Source organism: Schistocerca serialis, chromosome 2, assembly GCF_023864345.2.
Source record: "Schistocerca serialis cubense isolate TAMUIC-IGC-003099 chromosome 2, iqSchSeri2.2, whole genome shotgun sequence".
NCBI lineage: Eukaryota > Metazoa > Arthropoda > Insecta > Orthoptera > Acrididae > Schistocerca > Schistocerca serialis.
This window is the reverse complement of record NC_064639.1, coordinates 1,139,692,536-1,139,705,443: the sequence shown is the minus strand read 5'-3', so window position 1 is coordinate 1,139,705,443 and position 12,908 is coordinate 1,139,692,536. Positions and strand designations below refer to the sequence as shown.

At 44.2% G+C, this 12,908-nt stretch overlaps 1 pseudogene; it reads left to right on the top strand.

Moving 5' to 3' along the window:
* The first annotated feature begins 12,272 nt into the window (after nucleotides 1-12,272).
* On the top strand, nucleotides 12,273-12,390 carry LOC126458923 (5S ribosomal RNA; annotated as a pseudogene).
* Nucleotides 12,391-12,908: the final 518 nt, after the last annotated feature.

Genomic DNA, 12,908 nt, shown 5'->3' with positions numbered 1-12,908 from the left:
GCTAAATTATCATAATTAAGCGCTCCAGGGGTTAAACAGGAAGAATTACCTGCCAGACATCATACTGACCAAAAAATGCATTAAAGTCAATAAACGAGAAATGAGAAACTATTTTTTACGCGTTGGTACTCGTTCTGTCTTTAATTTCACGTATTACAATATGAAACACGGTGTTACTCGTTGGGCACAAAGTAACGGACAACTGATACAGTCTGATCATCACAAATGTTTTCAACACTGAAAGGCGTTGTTTCATTCCCCATAAAAGAGAGAAGCATGAAATAACTGGCCTTAATCGCTGAAGGCGCCAAACGTTTCCCTTAATTAGTTGAGACTAAATGAAGACTGGCTATGGTGCCATGTGGCATGAGCACAGGCCAAGGACCAAGATCAAAAATACTTAATTACAAGTTAAAAATGCCATGCATTCCGGAAAAGACATTTCCAAATGGTTCACGACTACACGAGGGTTGGCTAGAAAGTAAGTTCCGTTTGGTCGCTAAATGGAAATCACAGTGAAAATCAGAAACTTTTTATTCGCAAGAGTTAGCTACATTTTCCAGATACTTCTCTATATAGTCGCCGCTCCGACAAATGTCCGACTTAGACATTTGTCGGAGCGTTATACCAAATTTCCAACACCATCGTCATAGAAGGCAGCCGCCTGTGCTTCGATAATTCTCTACGCCGGTCTATAGCGCGTAGCCTGTGCCCAAGTGTTGTCTTCGTATCCAGCGTTTCATGTGAACAGAGATGGTACTCAGGACGAGCCAACTGGGCTGTGTTGCGGGTGATCGAACACTTGCCATCGAAAAGACTGGAGGAGCGTCTTCACTGCCCCTACACAGTGCGGTCGAGAATTTTCATGAAGAAGGAAGTGCTCGGCAATCGTGTTAGGTGGGCTGCATTGATGAAGGTGAAGCCTCCCAGCGGCCCCTCCTACTTGGCGGGAGACATCTTTGTTTTAGGCACCTTTACTAGTTCACAGTGCGCTAACACCTGAAATGAGCGTCTTGATCCGATCGACGGTCATACCAGAGACACTGCCCAGCACATGTGTGCAAAGCTTCATTGGGTTTTCACTGTGGTGTCCATTTCGCGACCGATCGGGACCTACTTTCTGGACAACCCTCGTACATTCATTTAAGCTATAGGCGAAACAGTCGATGGGAGAGTAAATTCACAGATCTACATGCGCTTACATTTCTTCACCGATAATGGCTTCCGCACAAAAAACTACAATCTGCATGTGGTTATTACATCTTACCATGGGTGAAGGCTTCCACATTAAGAATATCAGTCAGCACGTAAAATTAGATTACAAACATCCAAGAAATATAGTTGCAAAGTGGTCTACTGAATTAAACTTCCGACTGAAACCTACTACACGTTGAAATAAATCAAACCGTTATCTAACCCCAAGCCACACGAGTAGACTTAGAAGAGTCCGTCCTGTACTTACATATCGTAGAAGCAAAGTGTCTGACCGTTCACTAATTCGGCCATCCGCGACGTACCTGGAGAGTGGAGGGGCTTTAGCTCAGAGGTGCTTATGGGGAAACAGTATGTTTCTTCAGTCCTTGATCTGCTTTCACTGGCTTCCCAGACTACTAGAGCATTATTTGGTGGAGAAGCTCGAGCATACAGTGTTTGCATCTCTCATTCACTGCAGATCTTTTAAAATAAATTCATCCACTCGTTCTATCACCTCTAGAGTAAAAGAATATGACTCCGAATTACCGATGTGTTGAAAATATGCTCGGAAATTCTAGGTGACAAATCTTATGAAACGGGACTGACAGTTCTGTTTCATTTGCTACTGAAACTGTTCTTCATTTTTGCTGCTAGCCGCAACCTTGGATCATCATCACGCAGTATAACAACATATGACTGAGTTACACAGCACCAGCTACGGCGTCGTACTATGAAATATATTTTAGACTTAGAGACAGGATGATTAATCTATTGTCTGCTACATAGGGCGTCCCAGAAAAATTGCCACAAACTTCGAGGGTTTGTGGAAGGTTTCTTGAGGAAAAAATACAGGAACCAATGTCGATAAACGTCACCCAACAACGCTACAGAGTATCGAAATTACAGGCGCTTGCCAATAGGTCATAACTTCGGCACCATATGTGACACTGTACGCTGACGAATCGTAAGCGGATCGTCACGCAGTGTTCTTTGCCATTCAGTGATCGCAACTGATTGCCACGATCGACAGTGATGAAGATGAAGCTAGCTGTTGCATAAAAAAAGCCTTGTCTCCTTCAGCAGCCGTTCTACCCTGGGCGACAATATCGTCTAAATAGTTTATGCGCCCCCTTTTCGACGACGTTGCATCACAACTTAGGCACCTTTACCCAAACGTGACTCGCACCATCTTCTCAGGCAACAGGACACGTCCCAAACTCGTAATGAACTCGCCAACGAAATCTCAAATGAAATCCTAAGGGAGTTTCAAAGGACAATGGTAATTGGGATAACACACTTATCGAGACTCTTCGCACGTATCCTGTCCCGCCGGGGCGTGCACTTGGCTAGCTGCCTCGCGGCTGGGATCTACCACTCCTCGGATTGAGAAGGAGCGTGCATAAATCACCGATTACGGCAAAGCACTAAATATGACAGTTGTAACAAGAATCTTAGATTACATGTAGGTTAAGATAGGATTAACTGTTAGTAGAAAACTGCTGACAATTCAAGATCTTAGGCCAGCTATCACACTGGTACACCTGGAACGCTGCAGTAGTGTAGACTAGTTTAAGCATTTGTACAACGTAGTATAGAATTAGAAAACAGAAATTAGCGTGTAACCCTGTAGTATCCCTTTGCTACTGCGAAAGCAAAGACTACTGCGAAAGCAAAGAGAGCTCCACTCTAAGTTTAAACGCAGCCAAAACCTCTCAGACAAACAGAAGCTAAACGATGTCAAAGTTAGCGTAAGGAGGGCTATGCGTGAAGCGTTCAGTGAATTCGAAAGTAAAATTCTGTGTACCGACTTGACAGAAAATCCTGGGAAGTTCTGGTCTTACGTTAAATCAGCAAGTGGGTCGAAACAGCATATCCAGACACTCCGGGATGATGATGGCATTGAAACAGAGGATGACACGCGTAAAGCTGAAATACTAAACACCTTTTTCCAAAGCTGTTTCACAGAGGAAGACCGCACTGCAGTTCCTTCTCTAAATCCTCGCACAAACGAAAAAATGGCTGACATCGAAATAAGTGTCCAAGGAATAGAAAAGCAACTGGAATCACTCAACAGAGGAAAGTCCACTGGACCTGACGGGATACCAATTCGATTCTACACAGAGTACGCGGAAGAACTTGCCCCCCTTCTAACAGCCGTGTACCGCAAGTCTCTAGAGGAACGGAAGGTTCCAAATGATTGGAAAAGCGCACAGGTAGTTCCAGTTATCAAGAAGGTTCGTCGAGCAGATGCGCAAAACTATAGACCTATATCTCTGACGTCGATCTGTTGTAGAATTTTAGAACATGTTTTTTGCTCGAGTATCATGTCGTTTTTGGAAACCCAGAATCTACTATGTAGGAATCAACATGGATTCCGGAAACAGCGATCGTGTGAGACTCAACTCGCTTTATTTGTACATGAGACCCAGAAAATATTAGATACAGGCTCCCAGGTAGAATGCTATTTTTCTTGACTTCCGGAAGGCGTTCGATACAGTTCCGCACTGTCGCCTGATAAACAAAGTAAGAGCCTACGGAATATCAGACCAGCTGTGTGGCTGGATTGAAGAGTTTTTAGCAAACAGAACACAGCATGTTGTTATCAATGGAGAGACGTCTACAGACGTTAAAGTAACCTCTGGCGTCCCACAGGGGAGTGTTATGAGGCCATTGCTTTTCACAATATATATAAATGACCTAGTAGATAGTGTCGGAAGTCCCATGCGGCTTTTCGCGGATGATGCTGTTGTATACAGAGAAGTTGCAGCATTAGAAAATTGTAGCGAAATGCAGGAAGATCTGCAGCGGATAGGCACTTGGTGCAGGGAGTGGCAACTGACCCTTAACATAGACAAATGTAATGTATTGCGAATACATAGAAAGAAGGATCCTTTATTGTATGATTATATGATAGCGGAACAAACACTGGCAGCAGTTACTTCTGTAAAATATCTGGGAGTATGCGTGCGGAACGATTTGAAGTGGAATGATCATATAAAATTAATTGTTGGTAAGGCGGGTACCAGGTTGAGATTCATTGGGAGAGTCCTTAGAAAATGTAGTCCATCAACAAAGGAGGTGGCTTACAAAACACTCGTTCGACCTGTACTTGAGTATTGCTCATCAGTGTGGGATCCGTACCAGATCGGGTTGACGGAGGAGATAGTGAAGATCGAAAGAAGAGCGGCGCGTTTCGTCACAGGGTTATTTGGTAACCGTGATAGCGTTACGGAGATGTTTAACAAACTCAAGTGGCAGACTCTGCAAGAGACGCGCTCTGCATCGCGGTGTAGCTGCTCGCCAGGTTTCGAGAGGGTGCGTTTCTGGATGAGGTATCGAATATATTGCTTCCCCCTACTTATACCTCCTGAGGAGATCACGAATGTAAAATTAGAGAGATTAGAGCGCGCACGGAGGCTTTCAGGCAGTCGTTCTTCCCGCGAACCATACGCGACTGGAACAGGAAAGGGAGGTAATGACAGTGGCACGTAAAGTGCCCTACGCCTCACACCGTTGGGTGGCTTGCGGAGTATAAATGTAGATGTAGATGTAGATGTAGTCAAAGACAAAATAACGTTCAGAATGAATAAGAACAGCACTACCAAGAGATGCTCTTAGTGGTGTAATAACATAACACACAACCTGTAGTAAAATAATGCAGTAATGTATATGTAGAATTGGGACCCACGTATGAGTAAGGTAGTGGGTTTTTATGTATCACGTTGTTGTTTTGGATAAAAATAATAGTTTATAAAAGAAGGGACTTTTGCTGTTGACTGTTCGAGGAACCTCTGGAAAACTACAGGTGGTGTATCACTTTCATATTTTAGTCTTTGAAACTGGAACAAACCTAAGTGATTGTTCATCACAAAGTATTTCTTGGACTGTAAATATTCCTCTCGAAAGTATATTTTTGAAAAGTATCTGCTCTGAACCAGTCCATCAAATTCCTCCGGATGTGGAAGAGGGAAAGTATCCACCACGGTTCGTGGGCTCCCTGTTGCTGTCAAATCAGCACACAACCGTAAACTACCTGAAGGCTTCATCAGAACGATCAAAGATTATACCCACTGACTTGCAGAAACGGGTTGGGTAAAGATCTGTACTGTGGTTTCCAATCCAAGATCACTTGATGTGAACTCCTTGGGTTTCTGTGTTTGGGACCACCTTAAAGGTGTAATGTTCGCCACTGTGGTTAACTCAGTTGAAGAATCGGAACAGAGACTTGCCTATACTTGGTAAGAAACCCGAATCAAGGCGTTTTTGAAGGGGTTGGAAACTCAGTGCAGCGAAGGGTACAAGGATGACTCTTTGAATAACTCGTTTCTCACTGAGTACAGTCGTGCACCTGTGTTCGTGTTCGTTCAGTACACCTGCCCTTCTACCAACTTCTTTAATGTTGTACCTTTCCCTAACAGGAATGACGTTTACACAGACTGAGGTCAGTGGTGGATGGTAGCCACAAAGGCGCAATTATCTCACAAACGGTTAGTTTCCAGACCTATGTTTACTGAGAATTTTTTGCTTCTAGTATCGTGTACTTGCAATTAATTATGATATTCCATTTGTAATTATAGATACATTCCCAATAACTGTTTTATTTCCCTTTATAGTTTAAATCTTTTTCTTAGAACAATAACTGGGGCCCTGCTTCACTTTTCCTTGTGATGTAAGTTATCAACGGAATGGAACTGATAATAATTAGCTAGTCTCATGCAAATTACAATTTGTCCGTATAACTGAATGTGTGGTGTCACCGCCAGACACCACACTTGCTAGGTGGTAGCCTTTAAATCGGCCGCAGTCCTTTAGTATACGTCGGACCCGCATGTCGCCACTGTCAGTGATTGCAGACCGAGCGCCGCCACACGGCAGGTCTGGAGAGACGTCCTAGCACTCGCCCCAGTTGTACAGACGACTTTGCTAGCGATGCTATACTGACAAACTACGCTCTCATTTGCCGAGACGATAGTTAGCATAGCCTTCAGCTACGTCATTTGCTACGACCTAGCAAGGCGCCATTACCAGTTTATATTGAGATTGTTATTAATGTATCAACAAGAGCGATGTTCTCCAATTATGGATTAAAGTTAAGTATTCCAGAAGCTATGTACTATTTTTGGCTACTATAATTCCTTGTCATTTTCCAGACCTCACGCCAGCCTGCGTGAGCTTAAATGCGTGCATTTCGGCCTCCTCTAGCTACACGGTGTTGTTGGCTCTTCTGCCAACACATCAGAATGTTGAGCTGGTCTTTACCACTCGTGATATCACAAACGCTCCCGTTCATGGTGCCAACTTAACGCTCTGTTTTTACTTTTCTCACTGCACATGAAATAAACAGGGACACCGAACACCGAGCTGTCGATCCAAGCGCAACATTTCACAGCCACTTATGCTACAGAACTTTTGCACTTTGGATAACAGCAGACTTTGTAGATGGAAAAGTCTTACAACTATTAATTTCATTCAATGATGTCTTCGAATTACACAGAAGAGTCAAAGAAACTGTACACCTGCCTAATATCGTGTAGCGCCCCAGCGAGTACACTGAAGTGCCGCAACACGACGTAGCATGGACTCGACTAATGTCTGAAGTAGTGCTGGAGGGAACTGGCGCTATGAATCCTGCATGGATGTCCATAAATCCGTAAGAATGCGAAGGGGTGGAGATCTCATCTGAACAGCACATTGCAAGGCATCCCACACACGCTCAATAATGTTCCTGTGTGGGGAGTTTGGTAGCCAGCGGTAGTGCGTAAACTCACAAGAGTGTTCCAGGAGCCATTCTGTAGCAATTCTGGATGTGTGGGGTGTCTAAATGTCCTGCTGGAATTGCCCAAGGCCGCTCTAATGCTCAATGGATATGAATGGATGCAGGTGATCAGACAGGATGCTTACGTACGTGTCACCTGTCAGAGTCGTATCTAGACGTATCAGGGGTCCAATATCACTCTAACTGCACACGCCTCACACCATCACAGAGCCTGCACCAGCTTCGAAAGTCCCCTGCTGGCATGCAGGGTTCATGGATTCGTGAGGTTGTCTCCCTACCTGTACACGTCCATCCACTCGATACAATTTGAAACGACGTTCGTCCGACCACGAAACATGTTTTCAGTCATCAACAGTCCGATGTCGTGTTAATGGGCCCACGCAAGGCGTAAAGATCTGTGTCGTGCATTCAGCAAGAGTACACGGGTGAGCCTTCGGCTCCGAAAGCCCATACCGATGATGTTTCGTTGTATGGTTCGCGCACTGACACTTGTTGATGGCCTAGCATTGAAAGCTACAGTAATTTGCGGAAGGGTTGCACATATGTCGCACTGAACGATTCTCTTCAGTCGTGCTACCTCGGAGATGCTGTGTCCTTTCGCTCGTGCGCCTGCTATAACACCACGTTCAAACTCACTTAAATCTTGTAACTTACCATTTTAGCACCAGTAACCGATCTAAAAACTGCACCCGACACTTATTGTCTTTTATAGGCGTTGCCGACCGCAGGGTCGTATTCTGCCTGTTTACATATCTCTGTATTTGAATACGCACGCCTGTACCAGTTTCTTTGGCGCTTGAGCGTACAAAGTTTGTATGCCAAGGATGCTGTCATTTGTCCCTACTGTTCGATCCATACATCGTAGGAACAATGACGGAAAGAGGAGCAGTGTTTAGGAGTGGGATTAAAGCTCAGGGTGAAAGGAATTCAATGATAAGATTCGTTCATGACAACGTTATTGTTGCAGGCAGGCGAACCTACATTCGTCTGAATAGTACTGTGGGTTTTTTGATGGCTCTTGTACAAGACTTGTCAACCTAGAACACATGAAATATTAGTTCACTTTATTACATAAATGAATAAAAGGTTTACTTAACTTTCACACACTTCTTTGCCACAGGAGTACCGGACTAACAAAGTATCACATGATGCACTAATCACCAGGCTGTAGGATGTTTAACACTGTCAATATCGTCTGATACGTTAACTACCCGTCGGTCCTTGACGATGATGTTGACTGCTGTAGCCGAGGTCTCGAACTGGGCCGAGTTCTTGCATGCCCAAAACGATACTGACTTCGGTGTGAGGGCACTGCTGTTGCTGAGAGGGAGGCGTGGTCTTCTGAAGCGCCTCCCATGCGTCGTTGCGCATCGCAGCGAACCCTCGCTAATCTCTTCGCGTTGTCGACTGTGATGTAGCACCGGGATCTCTGGACTATTCAACACGAATCGTCATTAAAAGTGAGGAAGAATTACAGAATTTGTCAAATGAAGTGAAGAACCTAATGATCACACACTTTGGAACGAAAACAAACCAAATTTGGATAAAAGAAACGATGAGTAGCAGAGATGAGACCACCGATAAACTTAACATCAAAATTTGGGAACCACGATGCAGACCAAATTATTCTTGGTGAAAAGTCGTCTGCCAGTACCAAACGTCGACCTTAATTTGAGGAAGAAATTTCTGAGGATGTACGTTTCGAGAACGCCATTGCAAGGGAAAAGTGGAACACAAGAGAAGTGAAACGTTTCGGTTGTGGTGATACAGAAGAATGGTGAGAGTTAGGTGGGCTAGGAAAAATGTCGTGTGACTAGGGCCTCCCGTCGGGTAGACCGGTCGCCGGGTGCAAGTCTTTCGATTTGACGCCATTTCGGCGACCTGCGCGTCGATGGGGATGAAATAATGATGATTAGGACAACACCCAGTCCCTGTGCGGAGAAAATCTCCGATCCACCCGGGAATGGAACCCGGGCCCTTAGGATTGACATTCTGTCGCGCTGACCACTCAGCTACCGGGGGCGAACGTTAGGTGGGCTGATACTATAATAAACGAGGAAGTTCTCTGTAGAATCGGGGAGGAGGGCAACATAGGAAGACCCTGAAAAGCAGAATAGAAAGGATGACTGGACATATATTGAGACATGAAGTCACAATTCTGTGCTACGCGAGGAAACGATGGTGTGTCAAAACTTCAAGAAAAGACAACAATTGAGGATGTAGGGCGTATGTGCTACTCTAAGATGAAGAGGTAGGCACATCAGTCGGAAGGGCGACGACCGAAAGAAGAAAAGAAAATGGTGTTACGGCATCATGCCCAGTGGAAACCCTTCATTCAAGAAGAATGTATAGAATGTGTTAGCTGCTCAAAAGGCGTGTAACAAGGAAACGGTATGGTGAGTACTCTAGAACCTCTTGTTGCATCGCTTTAAAAATTTGCTCATACTGAAAAATGGTTCAAATAGCTCTGAGCACTATGGGACTAAACTTCTGAGGTCATCAGTCGCCTAGAACTTAGAACTACTTAAATCTAACTAACCTAAGGACATCACACACATCCATGGCCGAGGCAGGATTCGAACCTGCGACCGTAGCGGTCACGCGGTTCCAGACTGTAGCGCCCAGAACCGCTCGACCACTGCTCATACTGACAAATGCGTCACAGTACATTATGAAAATTTTTGGTGACTACCAATTGCATTTCGGAAACAACAGTAGCATTCATAAGTACACTGAGGTGACAAAAGTCATGGGATAGCCATACAGATGGCGGTAGTATCGCGTACACAAGGTATAAAATGACACTGCATTGGCGGAGCTGTCGATTGTACTCAGGTGATTCATGTAAAATGCTTTTCGATATGATTATGGCCGCTCGACGGGAATCGACAGACTTCGAACGCGAAACGGTAGTTGGAGCTAGACGCATGAGACACTCCATTTCAAGAACGTTAGGGAATTCAATACTCCGAGACTGGCAGTATCAGGATGTAACAACAACGACGTTGTACTATTGTACATATAAATAATTTTTTTTTTCCATCTGATTTTTCGATAAATTAGTGTAATCGATGTTCTGATTTCATTTCTTTTTTGTTTCATGTCATTGTGTTAAGAAAACTGCAAACAATTTTCAATGTGAATATTAATGTTTATGTCAAATGTCAAACAATATTGTAAAAGAATTGAAGTGTAACAAATGTTGAAACTATTGTAAGATGTTTAAAATTGTAACTGTGCGTCTGGTCCATACGTAGGCAATGTGTTAGAATATGTCGAATGTAAAACTTCGGGTGAATACCCTATCTGTAAGGGAGCGGTAAAAGGTGGATGGCAGGCGAGCGCGGGAAAATGCACACGGGCGCTGCACGGCACAACGGGCTCAGCAGTGGTAGTCGGAGTTGGGCATCGGTCGGAGCAGCACCTTCTGGAGCGAGGAGGCTCTCCTGGAAGACGTAGTTTCATTGAGCCTCGGGTATGCCGTTCCAACGCCCATACAGCATGGCAAAATTCCATAGGCACTAAATGGAAAAGTATTGCGACGCTATGAAGAAATAAAGTGCCGATACGACAAGAGCCATAGCTGTGGTTGTATGTGTGCTTTGTGCCTCGCCAGCTCGCCGCCTGCCAACCGCCGCATCGATACGAACAGGTTGAAACTTTTAGTACTGTATTCGTATGGACCAGTGTTACTTTTGTTCCATACTATTCAATAACAACTTAAATTTTACGAGAACTTTCCTATCATTCAATTATCCTCACAACTAACCTAGATAGGGTCCTTTCCAAATGTTGTGCAATCCGAGTGTCCCGAAATGAAAAATTAAATTTTGTGTTAAGAACAATTACCTGCAGACCTAACTATGTAAGAATGGTGTTTAAAGAACTGTTTTGTTAATGAACCAGTAAATGAATAACAAAGGTCTGACAAAGTTGGAAGATAACTTTGATATTGATTTAGTAATGAAGTTTAATTATTTCGAGACAGATATAAAGGTATTTAAATGAGTAGGAAATAAGATAAAGAGAGTAGTAACTCTTATATTGGAAATCTTGAGCGCATAATGATGTCAGTAATTAAATTTTTTTATACAGTTATCATAACAGTTTCAGGGTCCCCCCTTTTTTTTTTATTCATATGAATTCTGAAGTGTTCTAAATTGATTTCACCAGCAAACGTTAAAGTCAATATAAAATCCAAAATTTATCAGTGTTTTTATCTTTAACAAAATTGACATTGTGTGTGTGACTCGAAAGTGCTGTTTCTAGGGTAACCTATGCCCGATTTTAATCAGATCAATAGACAGTACGAAGTTTTATAGTATACATTATAGTGTAGTGTTATGAATTTATGGTTTTTCCATATCAGTACAGAACGTGAAACTATCAGTTCAATAGATTTTCTGGTTATAAAATTTACTATATTATGCAGTGTTACTACGTGTTGTTTTGCATGAATGTACATCAACTTGTACAGGGAAGAAACTCAGTTAATGCCTAATTAGGCTGGTGACCGTATTATTAACAAATTGGTAGCATCTTCTGTGTTGCTTTTTGTCCGTCCTGACGTGTAGTTGTATTTCGGACTTATTTGACGTATCATTGTTATTACCGAGTGGGTGTAAGTCTGATTTGCCACCATTCAGGTACACGCGGTCAATATCTATACATAAATCCTGTCTCGTAAGGTAAACCCCACTCACTTACCATAGTACAGGCTTTAATGAGTATTGTGTGCCCCACGCGCACGTTACAAGGAGTCTGCCGAGAATACCACATTTCAGGTTTTGTCTCTCATCACGGACAAAGCAGTGACCGACGATCTTCACTTAACCAATGAGAGCAGCGCCTTTTGCATAGATCTGTCAGTGCTAACAGACAAGCAATAAACACTACACGAAATAACCGCAGACGTCAATGTGGGACATACGACGAACGTATTCACTAGGAGAGTGCGGTGAAATTTGGTGTTAATGAGTTATGGCAAAACAAGACCGATGCAAGCGCCTTTACAAACAGCACAACATCGCCTGCAGAGCGTCACCTGGTCTCGTAACAATACTGGTTGCACACTAGAGGACTGGAAAACAGTGACCTGGTCAAATGAGTCCAGATTTCAGTTGGTAACAGTTGGTGACAAGATTAGAGTGTTCCGTAGACCCAACGGAGCCATGGACCCAAGTCATAACAAGGCACTGTGCAAGCTGGTGGTAGCTCCATAAAGTTGTGGTCTGTGTTTACATGGGGCGGACCGGATGACCGACTGGAAATGGCTATATTCAGCTACTTGGAGAACACTTTTGGCAACGGCCTTTCCGCAGTGGTAACACCGGTTCCCGTCAGGTCACCGAAGTTAAGTGCTGTCGGGCTGGGCTAGCACTTGAATGGTTGACCATCCGGTCTTCCGAGTGCTGTTGGCAAGCAGGGTGCACTCAGCCCTTGTGACGCCAGCTGAGGAGCTACTTGATTGAGAAGTAGCGGCTCCGGTCTCGGAAACTGACATACGGCCGGGAGAGCGGTGTGCTGACCACATGCCCCTCCATATATGCATCCAGTGACGCACGTGGTCTGAGGATGAGACGGCGGCCGCTCGGTACCTTTGGGCCTTCATGGCCTGTTCGGGAGGAGTTGGAGACCACTTCTAGCCGCTCACAGACTTTATGTTGCCAAAGAACGATGCAAGGTTTTGTATCACAATGCGTCATGTCGATGACGACAGTAACTCGCGATTGGTCAGAAAAACATTCGGGACAATACGACCCACACGGATCGTCCGACGCCTGCGGAGGCAGCATGTATCACTATTTGTGCAGGGACTTACAACGACTTTTTCTACATTTACATCTACATCTACATTTATTCTCCGCCAGCCAACCAACGTTGTGTGGCGGAGGGCACTTTACGTGCCATTGTCATTACCTCCCTTTCCTGTTCCAGT